At 45.0% G+C, this 15,591-nt stretch overlaps 1 long non-coding RNA gene across 1 annotated transcript; it reads right to left on the bottom strand.

Annotated features, from left to right (window-relative positions):
- Positions 1–4,039: 4,039 nt before the first annotated feature.
- LOC132541852 (uncharacterized) lies at positions 4,040–6,835 on the bottom strand. Its single transcript, XR_009552945.1, has 3 exons — positions 6,660–6,835; positions 6,059–6,176; positions 4,040–4,503 (listed from the first exon to the last, which is right to left on the bottom strand). It is a non-coding gene; the product is annotated as an uncharacterized LOC132541852 (long non-coding RNA).
- Positions 6,836–15,591: the final 8,756 nt, after the last annotated feature.

The raw sequence follows: 15,591 nt of genomic DNA, 5'->3' as shown, positions 1-15,591 counted from the left end.
TGGAGGAAAAAAAAAAGTCAGAATGAGTTGTCCCTGCTTTTGGGTTTGGGGCTTGAGTTTTGCTGGTATCACTATACCTCTCCTAGGTTCTGCCTTGTGGGGGATGCCTCCACTCAACAATCCTCTCCAGCTGGGAGCACCCCCAAAGTTCATCTTACAGACAGGGGAAGGTTTGCAGGGTTTAAAAACATATATGCATCAAAGCTTTTACAGCCTCTGTTTTAGTTTTCTTTGCCATGCAACAAAGTGACTTCAAAACAAACCCCAATAAAGAAGATTTTTAAATATAAATGTCCCTGTTTTATTCTGCCAAGTACTCATGCATACTTGGAAAACATCTCCCATGACCTCTCCCAGAGCTGATTTTGTTCCTTTTCATTTAGGAAACAATATTTGTTTCCTGGGTTTGGAAAGGAAAAGAGAGAGAGAGAGAAACCCTCATTGTTTCAGTTGCAACAATGCATAGGATAAGCTAACTGACAATGTCCCTTTCCTTGGCAATGAGTAGCAGCAGTGAGGGCCTGTGGTCACAGTAGTTCACATCCAAGAACAAGGAACTGATCCCCCAAAGGAGCCTGAAAGAAGCAGAGGTCATTATGACAACAAACTCAGCAAAACATAAGATAAACTGGAAAGACTTTTGATCCCAAAGAGATAGGTAGCCAGAGTCTTACGAAAGCACCGGATACTGACACATCTTCCCACCCAGGGTGACCTGAGCTCACTTTACTTTTGCCTGCACTGAGCAGCCTCTTCTCCTGGAACCAAAGCTTGTGCCTGGAGAGTGCATGAGGCCTGAGAGTGGGAAAAGTGGTGATGGTGGTGTTTACAGCAAATTAGAAGCAGCAGAGAGGGTGTAGGGGAGAAATGATAAGAACTGAATGTCTCCCTTGAGCCCCCTGTCGATGTCCTTGTGAAATCCTCAAGAACTCCAACTTCTGGTTTGTTGTTTGTTCTAAAGACTATGCTAACCTTAGCCCAGCAGAACTTCTGGGCAGGGTGGAGAGAGGGACATTTTTGAAAAAGATTTATTTATATATTTATTAGATAAAGACCGACAGACTGAGAGGGGAGGGGGAAATAGATGACACCCGAAGCACTGTTTCACTGCTTGTGAGCCTTCTTCCCTGAAGGCTCAGCCAGCTCCTTGTGTGTGGTGACATGTGAGCTCAGCTGGGTGCACCACTGTCTGGTCCCAGGGACAAACTCTTTTACTCTTTCTCCCTCTTTCTTTCTTCCGTCCTTCCTTTCTTTCTTCCTTTCGTTTCAAGGGATAGATCTTTTTTGATTTTTTAATTATTTTTATTTATTGGATAGAGACAGCCAGAAATTGAGAGGGTAGGGAGATAGAGAGGGAGAGAGAAAGAGAGAGACATCTGCAGCCCTGCTTCACCACTTGCAAAATTTTCCCCCTGCAGGTGAGGACCGGGGGCTTGAACCCAGATCCTTGAGCACTGTAACGTACGCTTAACCAGGTGTGCCACCAAGCGACCCCTAAGGGATAGTTCTTTTTAAGTATTTTATTTATTTTGTTTTTGAGAGAGATACAGAGAGAAAGACACAGAGAGAAACACCAGAGCACTGCACAGCTCTGGTTTATGGTGGCGCAGGGGATTGAACCTGGGACTTCAAAGCCTCAGGCATGAGAGTCTCTTTACATAACCATTATGCTATCTACTCCCACTCTTTCTTTCTTTCTTTCTTTCTTTCTTTCTTTCTTTCTTTCTCTTTCTTTCTTTCTTTCTCTCTTCCTTTCTTTTCTCTTTTTTCCTTTATTTGATTTGATAGGACAGAAAGAAATGGAGAGGGAAGGGGGAGATAGACAAAAGACAGAGAGACCTACTTCACCATTCGTGAAACTTCCCCCCTGCAGGTAGGGACTAACGGCTTGAACCTGGAACCTGGCACACTGTAACACAAGCACTCAGCCAGATGTGCCACCACCCAGCCCTATAATCAGTGTTTTGAATGTTAAAACCTCAGCTCCACTATTAGCCACTTAGAACTGCCCAGAGTCCTAGGCTGATCCTATCTTGAGAAGACACTATCCATAGGGACAAACTTCTATTTCCCCCCCACAAAAAACTCTCAAAAGCAGTTCAAGGGGTGGAAGAGATAGCATAATGGTTATGCAAGCAGATTCTCATTCCTGAGGCTCCAAGGTCCCAGATTCAATCCCCCAGATGATCATTAACCAAAGCTGAGGTGTGGAGATGTCACTGGCCGGGTACTCTAGGTGGTTGGAAGTGGCTGGCTGAAAGCAGTGTGTCGCCTGCCTCCGACCTGGGTTTGGGGTCCTGCTCCATCCCGCCCCACCAAAACAAACAAACAAACAAACAAATCTGAGAAGTGCTCTAGTTAAAACAAAATTAAAAAATCAAACAACAGGGAGTTGGGCGGTTGCACAGTGGGTTAAGCGCAGGTGGCACAAAGCACAAGGACCGGAGTAAGGGTCCTGGCTCAAGTCCCTGGCTCCCCACCTGCATGGGGGGGGGGCACTTCACAGGTGGTGAAGCAGGTCTGCAGGTGTCTATCTTTCTCTCCCCCTCTCTGTCTTCCCCTCCTCTCTCCATTTCTCTCTGTCCTATCCAGCAATGACATCAATAATAATAATAATAACTACAACAATAAAACAACAAGGGCAACAAAAAGGAATAAATAAATAAATATTAAAAGGAAAAAATGGCTGCTGGGAGTGGTGGATTTGTCATGTGGACACCGAGCCACATCCTAGTAGCAATAAAAAAATAAATAAATAATCAAACAACAACAAAAACAGGCAGTGCATGTATTCCTTGAAATATATCTACTCTTAGGGGGGAAAAAGGGGACTTAAAACCCTACCACTTAGAAATAAACTGTTTTTAGCCAATGCTTGTGGTTGGTGTACAGTGGCTCCAAGATCCAAAAGCCAAACTTGTGAAAATGTACAGTCATGTGACAAAGGGGAATTAAGGCTACCGATCCGTTGACCTTACAGCAGGGAGATTAGCCAGAATTATGCACAGAACACACTGTAACCAGAGCCTTGCCCACACCTTGGTTCAGTCACAAGCCCTGAACTGCCTTCTGATCCCCACAACTGCAAAGCAACGCATCTGCGTTGTTTTAGGCCGCCAATGTTTTGCCAGCTCTATTACCATAGCCCCAGGAGATTAGAGAAGCCGTGCTCCTTCAGATCTTTTTCTTGGCATATGTCTTTTCAACTGAAAACCCAGCCCCATACTACATATACATACTGTGTTAAAATAAACTCTCAGCACCATGGAGGATTTCTCAACTGGTAAAGCATCAGATTTGCATGCCTGAAGTTTCTGGGCTCTAGCTATCTATATAATATGATGCACATACCAACGTGGTGCTCTGGCTTCACTCGTGCTCTACTTTAATTAATTAATTAATTAATTAATTATATTGGACAGAGACAGAAATAAATTCAGAGAGTAGTGGGAGAGAGAGACACCTATAACACTGCTTCACCGCTCATGAAGCTTCCCCCCTGCTGGTAGGGACCTGGGACTGGTTTGAACCCAGCTCCTTGTGCATGGTAATGGGTCCTTAACCAGGTGCACTACCACCTGCTACCACCACCACCACCCTTTTCTCTTTCTCTCTTTTAGACACAGGGAGAGTGAAGGTGGGGGAATGGAGGGGAAGGACAGCACTGAAGCTTCCCTCAATGTGGTGGGGAGTGGACTCCCACCTGGGCTGTGCACATGGCATAATAGATATGTTCCCAGGTGAGCCGTGTCATGCTGTTTCTCTTCCTCCCTGTGTCTTGTGTGAGATTTTCATATGTAAGAAATAAAATATAGGGAGTCGGGTGGTAGCGCAGCGGGTTAAGCATAGGTGGCGCCAAGCGCAAGGACCAGAGTAAGGATCCCGGTTCGAGCCCACGGCTCCCCAACTGCAGGGGAATTGCTTCACAAGCGGTCAAGCGGTGAAGCAGGCCTGCAGGTGTCTATCTTTCCTCCGCTCTGTCTTCCCCATCCCTCTCCATTTCTGTCATATCCAACAACGACGACATCAATAACAACAACAATAATGACATCAATAACTACAATAACAATATAACAATAACAACAACGACATCAATAACAACTACAACAATAAAACAAGGGCAACAAAAGGGTATAAATAAATAAATATTTTTTTAAAAAGAAAGTTTTTTGGGGTTGGGCGGTGGTGCAGTGGGTTGGGCGCATGTGGCACGGAGCGCAGGGACCGGCCTGGGGATCCCGGTTCGGGCCCCTGGCTCCCCACCTGTAGGGGAGTCGCTTCACGGGCGGTGGGGTGGGTCTGCAGGTATCTGTCTTTCCCTCCCCCTCTCTGTCTTCCCCTCCTCTCCCCATTTCTCTCTGTCCTGTCCAACGGCAAACGGCGTCAATGATGGCAATGGTGGTGACCACAGCGAGGCTGCAACAGCGGGGGCAGCAAAGGGGGAAGGAGGTGGCCTCCAGGAGCGGTGGATTCATGGTGCGGGCACGGAGCCCAGCAATAACCCTGGAGGAAAAAAAGAAAAAAAGAAAGTTTTTTTTTTGTATAGTCATTACACTATCTTTCCACACTGTCCAAGTGAACTTTTTCTCCAGCCTCTCCCTTTCTTTTAAGATTTAAAAAAAAATTTATTTCCTTTTGTTGCCCTTGTTTTATTGTTGTAGTTATTATTGTTGTTATTGATGTGATCGTTGTTGGATAAGACAGAGAGAAATGGAGAGAAGAGGGGAAGACAGAGAAGGGCAGAGAAAGATAGACACCTGCAGACCTGCTTCACTGCCTATGAATCGACTTCCCTGCAGATGGGGAGCTGGAGGCTCCAACCGGGATCCTTATGCTGGTCCTTGCACTTTGCACCACCTGCGCTTAACCCGCTGTGCTACAACGCAAATCCCATTTTAAGATTTTTAAAAATATTTATTTATTTATTCCCTTTTGTTGCCCTTGTTGTAGTTATTATTGTTGCTGTTATTGATGCAGCCTCTCCCTTTCTATCAGGACCTCCCTGCTCCAGACCAACTTTTCCGTAGAGAGCATGGGGAAAGACACCATGGCATCAAAGCTTTCTCCAGTGTGATGGGGGTTAGACTGAAACCTGAGCGGCTCACAGAGCAAAGCAGGTGCACTATAGCTGAGCTGTTTTGCCTGTCCTAGACTTCTTTTGCCAGTGGTCAGAAGCCACACGGCATGGCCTTCTGACCAGAGTCTCAGTTAAGGCTATCTCTCAAGCAGGCGGTTGATACACATACCTGCTAAGATCCCAGGCATTAAATTAACTTTTCCTAGAGCCACTTCCATAAGTAGTGACCAAGGCTTCCTGGAGGGAGACTGAGAATTGTTCTCAACTAAAACCATTGTTCACTTACAGCCCCTGCACACAGGCAGCTTCCTCTCCCAGCAACCTGGCAACAGAGAAGGCATTTCCTCTCAGCGAACCAATCTAATTACTCCGGTGGGTAAGCCACTGTTGAGAGCTTTGTGTTCTCAGACAGGAACTCTTCTCATGTAGGTCTTGGAAGACAAAGAACATTCCCAGTCAAAACCAAGTAAATAATTCCACTTCTCTATTCTGGGTAACATGTCAAACATTGAAACCTGAGTGGTTTGCCTGCTGTCAGTTCCAACTATTGTGTAGGTTGGACAAGAAGTACAGAACTGAGAAGTACAGGGGAATGCAGTGAGTACCAAGGAGAACCCCTGTGAGCCAAGGCATTATGATGGCTTTTAACAACGTTTCCAAAAAGGCACGTTAGGGGAGCCGGGCGGCGCAAGGGGTTAGTTAAGCGCACATGGCAGGAGTGCAAGAGCCGGTTTGAGCGCCCGGCTCCCCACCTGCAGGGGGTTCACTTCACAGGTGGTGAAGCAGGTCTGCAGGTGTCTATCTTTCTCTCCCCCTTTCTGTCTTCCCCTCCTCTCTCCATTTCTGTCTGTTCTATCCAACAACAATAACAGCAACAACAACAATAACAGCGACTATAAAAAACAAGGGCAACAAAAGGGGAAAAAAATTAAAAAAAAAAAAAAGGGCACATGTTAGGATGATAGGGCTTGACGTACTTACTGAGTTAGATGGGGAATAGTCTGCTGGAGGGGAGATCTGATGGCTGGCAATCAAGAGACTCCAAATAGTAGTGGATTATTTCCCTTTATATTATCTGAAACAGTATGCACTAGATGTCCTTCCAATGTCAGACAGAAAAAAGTAAGTATTTCAGAGTAAAGAGGCAGTACAGCTTTGAGCAGTTACTTCAGTTCATTCTCTTTCAGAGGAAATCAGATAAAAATCTGACTAGGTCTTTGGGGAGACAGCACAATGGTTGTGCAAAACTTTCATATCTAAAATCCTGAGGTCCCAGGTTCAGTCCCTGGCACCACTGTAAGCCAGAGCTAATCAGTACTCTGGTCTCTCTCTGGGTTTCTGTCTTTTATTTTTAAAAATATATATGTGTATATATAGAGAGAGTGGGGGTAGATAGCATAACGGTTATGCAAAGACACTCTCATCTCATGCCTGAGGCTCCAACGTCCCAAGTTCAATTCCCCACACTATCATAAGCTAGAGCTGATCAGTGATCTGGTTAATAATAAAAATAATTTTTACATATGTTTTATATATAAATAATAAGTAAAATAATCTGATTAAGGCTGGTAAAGTAGCTCACTTGGATAGTGTGTTGCTTTCCCATGCTCATGATCCAAGTCTGAGCCTTGCCCCGACCACAGTGAAGGGAGCTTCAGTGCTGTGGCTTCCTCCTGCTTCCTGCCTTTCTGACTCTGTCTGCAAAAGTATGCCCTGGCGATAACAAAACAAAGCAGAACAAAATATTCTGATTAAACATCTCTGATTTTTGTGTCGTCAGTACTTTTTTCCTGGAATAACCCATTTTAACAGGACAGTGATAAAAGATTACCAGGAATATGAAAACAGTGTGTATCTATGACAGTCTTATAAGACTGGGGAATCTTTCCTCTGGGACCCTGCTTAGTATTTTTTAAAATCTTTTATTTTTTTTAAATCAGAGTTATATAGAAAGAAATGTACATGAGTTGGGCAGTGGCACACCCAGCTAAGTTCACATATTACCATGCTCAAAGACACAGGTTCAAACCCCCACTCCTCACCTACAGGTGGGGGGTGCTTCATGAGCGGTGAAGCAGTTCCGCAAATGTGTAACTTTCTCTTTCTCTATCTCTTCCCTCCCCTCAATTTCTCTCTATCCTATCCAATAAAATAGAAGGGGGGGGGAGTCATGCCAGAAAAAAAAAAAAAAGAAAAAAATGGCTACTAGGAGTAGCTCCAGTAGCTCCAGCACCAATCCCCAGTGATAACCCTTATGGCAACAGAGAGCGAGAGACAGAGAGATACCACAGCACTATTCTACTCTGACTTATAGTGGTGCAAAGGATTGAACCCGGGACTTCAGAGCCTCAAGTATGAAAGTCTTTTACAGAGGCTCTATGCTATTCCCTCCCCCACCCTCTGCTTAAACTTATTTGCTTGCAGTAGAAAGCTGAGAACATGGAGTCAAATGAACTTCTCCACCTTGTCCTGCAGACGCTCTGACCTACACCAGTACATTATTTGAATTGCTGGTCCTCAATTATTAAACATAAGAGTGTAGAGTAGGGTGAGGAGACTCATCCAGTAGATTGCACACTTTGTTTTCTCCCCAAGGAGCTGGATTTGAGCCCCTGTCTACATATGGGATCGGCGAGCTAGGGGAAACTTCACAAGTGCTGGAGTGGTGCTGTGGTGTCTTCCGTCTCTGTCCTCCTCTCTCCCTCTCTTTCACCATCTAACTACCCCCCCCACACACACATACTGACAATGGTGGAATCATGCAAAAGAATAGTGTAAAGCAAAGTTATTTCCTCTTTGACATAGGAATTCACATCTCTTTATCATAACTTAAAAGGGGAAAAAGGGGGGGGGTGAGGTCAGAGAGATCACATAGTGGCTATGCAAAAAGATTTTCATGAGTTGTCTGAGGTCCCAGGTTCAATCCCTAGCACCACAATAAGCCAGAGCTGAGCAATGGTCTGATTGAAGAAAAAAATCAATGACACCTGGCAAAGGTGATCACGACATGATGGGGCTGCAGTGTTTGTGGAGGGGGGCTGGGTAAAGGGCGCCGTCTGGAACATAGTGGGCATGTGGGAGTTTATATCCAAGGAGTAGGAGGGGCTGCGGATGGAAAACCGCTAAGAGGAAGCATCACAGTTGTGTGTATGTGGGGGGGGGGGGGGCGGAGCTGGAGGGGGTGTTTGGTGGTGGCGCACTGGATTAAACGCATATAATACGCAGCACAAGAATCCATGCAAAGTTTCCAGTTCAAGCCCCCAGCTCCTCACCTGTGATGTGGGGATGGGGCTAGGGGTACCTCACAAGTGGTGAAACATGTCTGCAGGTGTCTCTCCTTTTCTCTTCCTATCTCCCCCTCCTCTCTCAATTTCTCTCTGTTCTATCCAATAAAATGAAAAAAATAGCCACCAGGAGAGATGGATTCATAGTGCCAGCACCAAGCCCTAGCAATAGCCCTGGAAGAAAAAAAAAAAAAGAGTCGTGGGGAATGATAATGCCTAAGCCTACCTAAAACTGTAGCCTCAAAGGACAGAGCTACTTAGCACAGGCTCTGACATTGACCTCCAAGGTCAGAGGACTTTGAAGGCCAGCTTTGTCTTTTGCCTTTAAAACAAACCATGGCTTAGTCAAAGTTCAACCCTGTTTACCCCAAAGCTTACTAGTATCTCCAGCCCCTCCTCCTACCTGTATAAATAATCTCTATAAACAAGAAACCTGGCAGAGATCCTCTCTGGATCTTCGTGGCTAGGTCACTATGGAGAGCTGTTCCCCAGGCCAGGTCATATTTAGATACATCTAATCTATAGTCTCAATGCCAGAGGCGTCACTTTTGGGAACTTCACTTCCTGTGGGAAATTGTGCTCCTGGGGCCCTTGCCTGAAAGGTAATGACTTAGCTTGTGGCAGTGGGGCACAACAGACAGGGCTGGTGATCTCAGAATAGAGGAACACCTTGCTCCCCCCCACACCAACTGGGTGCTTCAGGAAACTCTGTGGGGTCATTTAGATGGTCAGTGTTCCCTGGTTTCAGAGAACAGAGTGACAAAAGACAGAGACAAAGGACTAGTACATAACAACTGTTCTGTAGTCTGTTTCAACTCCCATACGGAAGTTAGACTCTGACTTTAATCATTTCCAGTATAGAAACACAGATTAGAAACTAGAGGCTTCTCAGCGGATTAAGTGCATGCCTTGCCATGCATGTGGGATTGACCCCTTGTACCACATAGCTTTAAGGGAACTCCATGGCCTGTGGAGTCATGCCCTGATATCTCTCTGTCTCTCTCTCTCTCTCTCAAAAAATAAGAATAGTGCTTGGGGTTTTGGGTGGTAAAACAACAGGACTCGCAGTGCATGAGGCGCTCAGGAGATCTGACTCCCCAGTGCTGACCATGCCAAATGTGAATGGTGCTCTGGTCTCCCCCTTGTAAAATAAGTAAAACTCAAGGAAGACTTTCCAGCCCCTACTCCCTGAAGTGTCTCGCCTGTCCCATAACTTGGGAGTCTCTGCTCATGGACTAGAGAGCCATCCCTTTGAAATGTAAGATAATGCTCTCAACTATTTGGGAGGAGAAAGGCCTAACCAGCTGTCACCTGACTTACTGCAAACCCACAGGAGCGGGTTGTGGCTACTTGACCCTATCAAAGAGTGAGGTTTCTTTTTCTCTTTGCAGTTCCTCTGGCGGGTGTCCTGTGATGCTCAGCACATTCTGATTTAACACTAATTCAGTAACTGCTTTCTTTCTCTTCTACCATTGTGTAGGGTCCTTCCTGGGTTCTGAATAAGACTGTCTGCTTGACCAAACTTTAGCCTGAACTTTCTCCTGATAGGATCCTTGAACCAGCCATGTAGTTCCTTGTAGAAATCTAGTTCTAGGGAGTTGAGTGGTAGCGCAGTGGGTTAAGCGCAGGTGGCGCAAACAGCAAGGACCGTGTAAGGATCTGGGTTCGAGTCCCCGGCTCTCCACATGCAGGGGAGTCACTTCACAAGCAATGAAGCAGGTCTTTAGGTCTTCATCTTTCTCTCCCCCCTGTGTCTTCCCCTCCACTCTCCATTTCTCTCTGTCAAATCCAATAACAAAGACACCAATAACAACAACAGTAATAACTACAACAATAAAACAAGGGCAACAAAGGGGAATAAATAAATACTAGAAAAAAAAAAAAAGACATCTAGTTCTAACAAGAACTCTGCTGAGTCAGTTTAGCTAGAATTCCTCATTCTCCATATCCATCACCCTTGGAATGTCCTCCACCCCACCCCATCCCCAGGAGAGGTGATCTGATCACTGGCCTGCCTTCAGCAACAATCCTGTCGGGTTAGTTCAGCTAAAACTCCCTCACCTGGGATGTTTCCTCCTCTCAGTAATTTTCCACCTGCTCCTCGGTTGTAAATTCCCACCTGCTCCTGGTGTATTTGAAATTGAGATCAGTTCTACTCTGACGTGTCGACCAGGCGGTGGTGCACCTGGTTCAGTGTACACATTACAATGCATAAGGACCTGGATTCAAGCCCCTGGCCTCCACCTGCAGGGGGAAAACTTCACAAGTGGTGAAGCAGGTCTGCATGTGTCTCTCTGTATCTCTCCCTCTCTGTTTTTAAAAAATATATTTATTTATTTTCCTTTTTGTTGCCCTTGTTTTTATTGTTGCTGTAGTTATTATTGTTGTTGATATCGTCGTTGATGGATAGGACAGAGAGAAATGGAGAGAGGAGGGGAAAACAGAGAGGGGGAGAGAAAGACACCTGCAGACCTGCTTCACCGTCTGTGAAGCAACTCCGATGTAGGTGGGGAGCCGGGGGCTCGAACCGGGATCCTTATGCTGGTTCTTGCGCTTTGCGCCACGTGCGCTTAACCCGCTGCGCTACCACTATCACAGGACTCCCTTCCCTTTTTTAAATATATACATATATTTTTTAAATTAAAAAATTTTTCATTATTTATTTATTTATTTATTCCTTTTTGTTGCCCTTGTTGTTTTATTGTTGTAGTTATTATTGTTGTCGTTGTTGGATAGGACAGAGAAAAATGGAGAGGGGAGGGGAAGACAGAGAGGAGGAAAGAACCAGAGACACCTGCAGACCTGCTTCACCGCCTGTGAAGCGACTCCGCTGTAGGTGGGGAGCCGGGGGCTCAAACTGGGATCCTTAAGCCAGTCCTTGCGCTTTGCGCCACGTGTGCTTAACCCGCTGCGCTACCCCTAGACTCCCTAAAATATATTTGCGCTACCCCTAGACTCCCTAAAATATATTTTTAATTATCTTTATTTATTTATTGGGTTAGACAACCAGGAACTGAGAGGAGACTGGGAAAGAGGGTTGGGGGCCCGCCCCCTCTGTCTCCTTTTCTGCTCTCAATTTCTATTCAATAATAAATAAAATTAATTAAATAAAAAGATTTAAAAAAATAAATAAATGAAGTGTCTTTCTCACTGTTGCCATAGCTCTGGATATATATACATGTATCTCCACTTTACCTATCCAGCTCTACTTTTTCTTTGGCATTTGAGAGATTTTATTTTCAATGATGCTTGCTCCCATGTGTGACTTCAGCTTTATTAATAAGCAAATGCCAATGAGAGTGCTGGGTGTTCACCATGGCCTCCTGCTGCTCCTGCCCCTGCACTAACAGGCCTCCTGGGCCAGCAGACAGCACATTGGTTATGCAAAAAGACTCCCATGCCTGAGGCTCCAATGTGCTCTGCCTAAAATTAATCCAACAAACCAAAAACCTCCCTGAGTTCAGCTTGTATCCTCCAGCAAGGGTGGGGAATCTTTTTTTTTTTTTTTTTTTAAATAAAAAGCTCCAATTGCCTTGGCAGGACTAGACGTTCCCCACCCCTGCCCTAGACCTGTAGAGGTCTAAGGGCACAGCCTACAAGATGTTGTTACACTGCAGGCTGGGCTGGGAGCAGCGGTATCAGTATCTCAGCACTGCAAGCAATCACAAGCGTGTGTACCATACACATTAAACCTACAGCCAAGCCTTCCATTTGTGAAAGATTTGAGAATTGATTAACAAAGTCTCCCCTCACTCCTCTCTCGCTTAATTTTATTTATTTATTATTGCATAGAGATGGAAATTGAGAGGGAAGATAGAGAAGGAGAAAGACAGAGAGACACCTGCAGCTCTATTTTACCACTCGTGAAGCTTCCCCCTGCAGGTGGGGACTAGCGGCTTGAACCCTGGTCTTTGTGTTCTGCAGTGTATGTGTGCTTAACCAGGTGCACCACTGCCTGGCTTTTCTCTCTCTCTCTTTAGGATTTTATATGAGAATAGGAGAAATGAGAGAAAAACCAGACATCACCCTGCTACATGTGCTTCCAGGGATTGAACTCAGGACCTCATACCTGAGAGTCTAATGTCTTATCCACAGCGCCACCACCCGGACAACTTTGCACATCTCTGTTCCCAGATCAGTAGAACCTGGGAACCAGCATGAGAAATGTAGACTCCCAAGTCCCTACCAGACACCCCACACCAGAATGTGTATTTGACAACCCCCAGGAATTTGTGAATGTGTTGTCTGGGAAGTGCTGAAGTAAGAGAAACTTTCACTTATGTTGAGAGAGAGAGACAGAGAGAGGGAGAGAAAGAGAAGGCGGGGAGGGGGAAAGGTAATAAATTCAGATATTGAATCAAGACATATGTTTAGGTCAAAATATTCATCTTCTTCACCCCATCTTGGATGGAGCTTGAAGAAAACATGTTTAAGTGAGCATAGTCAGGAACCATAAAGTAAAAATAGGGCGGCCCGGAGAATAAAGTGCTGGTCGCTGAAGCATGAAGCATTGAGTTTAATCCTTGGCATCATATATGCCAGAGTGATGCCTTGGTTCTCTTTCCCTGCCCCTTAATAAAAAAAAATAATTAAAAAAAAAAACGGTCTAACTAAAGACAACTTGTGTGGCAGGAGAAATAGTTCAACTGGTGGAGCAACAAACTTGTTGCCTGAGGTTCCTGCAGTGCTCCTCTGGCTTGACACTCTCACTTTCTTTTTCTGTCTCCTATGTAATAAGTAAAACAAATCATACATATTTATTTTTTTTGCCTCCACGGTTATTGCTGGGGCTCGGTGCCTGCACTACGAATCCCCTGTTCCTGGAGGCCATTTTTTCCTTTTGTTGCCCTTGTTGTTTATCGTTGTTGTTATTATTGTTGTTGTTATTGTTGTCCTTGTTGTTGGATAGGACAGAGAGAAACTGAGAGAGAAGGGAGAAGACAGAGAGGGGGAGAGAAAGATAGACACCTGCAGATCTGCTTCACCACCTGTGAAGTGACTCCCCAGCAGGTGGGGAGTTGGGGGCTCGAACCAGGATTCTTCCCCGTCCTTGCGCTATGCACCATGTGTGCTTAGCCTGCTGCGCTACTGCCCAGTCCCCATAAAACTTTTTTAAAAAAATATTTATTTATTTGCCCTTGTTGTTTTATTTTTGTGGTTATTATTGATGTTGTTGTTGTTGGATAGGGCAGAGAGAAATGGAGAGAGGAAGGGAAGACAGAGAAGGGGAGAGAAAGAGAGACACCTGCAGACCTGCTTCATGACTCCCCTGCAGGTGGGGAGCCGGGGCCTCGAACCGGGATCCTTACCCTGGTCCTTGTGCTTTGCGCCACATGCGCTTAACTTGCTGGGCTACCACCTGACTCTCCATAAAATATATATTTTAAAAAGCTTCTAAATTCATCTACTGGGGCCTTGCCCCTTTAATACTAGAGTGTAGCAAAACTAACAGACTCTGTGCAAAGCTGTCTGATAGCTCTCCTTTCATCCATCTTAAAAAAAAAAACTGGAGTGGGAAGATACTTAAAATGGCTGACTTTGTATAAAGTTATGCCAAGAGGCTACTAGAAAAATGTGGGAATGATTAGGAAGAGGTTCAAAGAAAGCTCAGTCAAAGAAACAGCAAGATAACTAGGGAGAAAATAAAAAGAAAATGCAAAGAATAATTCTATGTTCGCATAGTGATTCTACACAAGCATATTTTGGTATGTGGGTAATGAATTTTACACAGACACGACGATGCATTATATAAACAGAAACTGTATAGTAGGATTGAACTGGGGAGCTAAGGAAGGGGAAGTAGAGGAGAGGTCATGGAACTCAGCCTGAATTCTCCAGAAAGGAAGTCAACAGGCAAGGGATAAGATGAGTCAAACAGGGAGTCCAGTGGTAGCGCAGGGGGTTAAGTGCATGTGGCTCAAGCGCAAGGACCAGCAGAGGATCCTGGTGCAAGCCCCCGGCTCCTCACCTGCTGGGGAGTCACTTCACAAGCGGTGAAGCAGGGTCTGCAGGTGTCTTATCTTTCTCTCCTCTTCTCTGTCTTCCCCTCCTCTCTCTATTTCTCTTTGTCCTATCCAACATCAATAACAACAATAATAACTACAACAACAATAAAAAAAACAATGCCAGTGAAAGGGAATACAGATAAATAAATATAAAGAAATAAAAAAAAAGATGGGTCAAATAGCAGCAATGTTACTGCAAAGATAGGGAGAGGGGGACTGAGTAAAGGGAGAGCCCAGTGAAGGGAAAAGGATCCTCTGTGGAAGGGATGTGGAGCAGGGGAACTAACTGCTGGTGAATGTCAACCTTTTATTCTTTCAAAATTGTAAACAAAAACAGACATCCACTAGTGTTTACACTTCTCTAAAATGGCCCGAGGAAGGAAGACCCTTCTTTCATTTTGACTCAGTATCTACTTTTTATCTCCCTCATTAAGCTGCAAAAGGGTGAAGCAGCTTGGAGCCATGGCTCATTAGTGAGAGGGGTTTATGGGAGCCTCGAACATAACTCACTTGGATGACAACCAAAACTGTTTTTTTTTCTTTTTTGTGGACATTAAGGCTATCACTGACGTCCAATGACTACAAAAATTCACTGTTCCCAGTGGTCATTTTTTTTTATGCCTCCAGGGTTATCGCTGGGGCTGCCAGCACCACAAATCCATTGCTCCTGGTGACTATTTTTTCCTTTTTTTTTTTCTTTTCATTTTATTTGATAGGACAGAGAGAAATTGAGAGGGCAGGGGGGAGTCAAAGAGGGAAAGAGGGAGAGAGAAAGATAGACACCTACAGACATGCTTCACCACTTGTGAAGTGTCCCCCGCAGGTGGAGAGTGGGGGCTCGAACCCTGGTGCTTGCGCAGAGTACTATGTGTGCTTAACTGGGGTGTGCTACCACTTCACATGCCCATTATTATTATTATTATTATTATTTTTTAAGATTTTATTTATTCATGAGAAAGATAGGAGGAGAAAGAACCAGACATCACTCTGGCACATGTGCTGCTGGGGATGAAAATCATGGCTGAGTCCAAAGCTTTACCACTGTGCTACCTCCCGGACCACTATTATTATTATTATTTTTTTTTATAGAGGGGTGAGACAGAGAACAATAGGGAGACAGAGAGGAGAGGTACCTACAACACAGCTCTACTGCTCATGAATCTTCCGCCCTGAAAGTGGACCAGGGGCTTGAACCAAGGTCCTCAAAAATGGTAGCATGTGCTCA

This window comes from Erinaceus europaeus, chromosome 12 (assembly GCF_950295315.1).
Source record: "Erinaceus europaeus chromosome 12, mEriEur2.1, whole genome shotgun sequence".
Taxonomy (NCBI): Eukaryota; Metazoa; Chordata; class Mammalia; order Eulipotyphla; family Erinaceidae; genus Erinaceus; species Erinaceus europaeus.
This window is presented reverse-complemented; position numbering and strand designations above follow the sequence as displayed.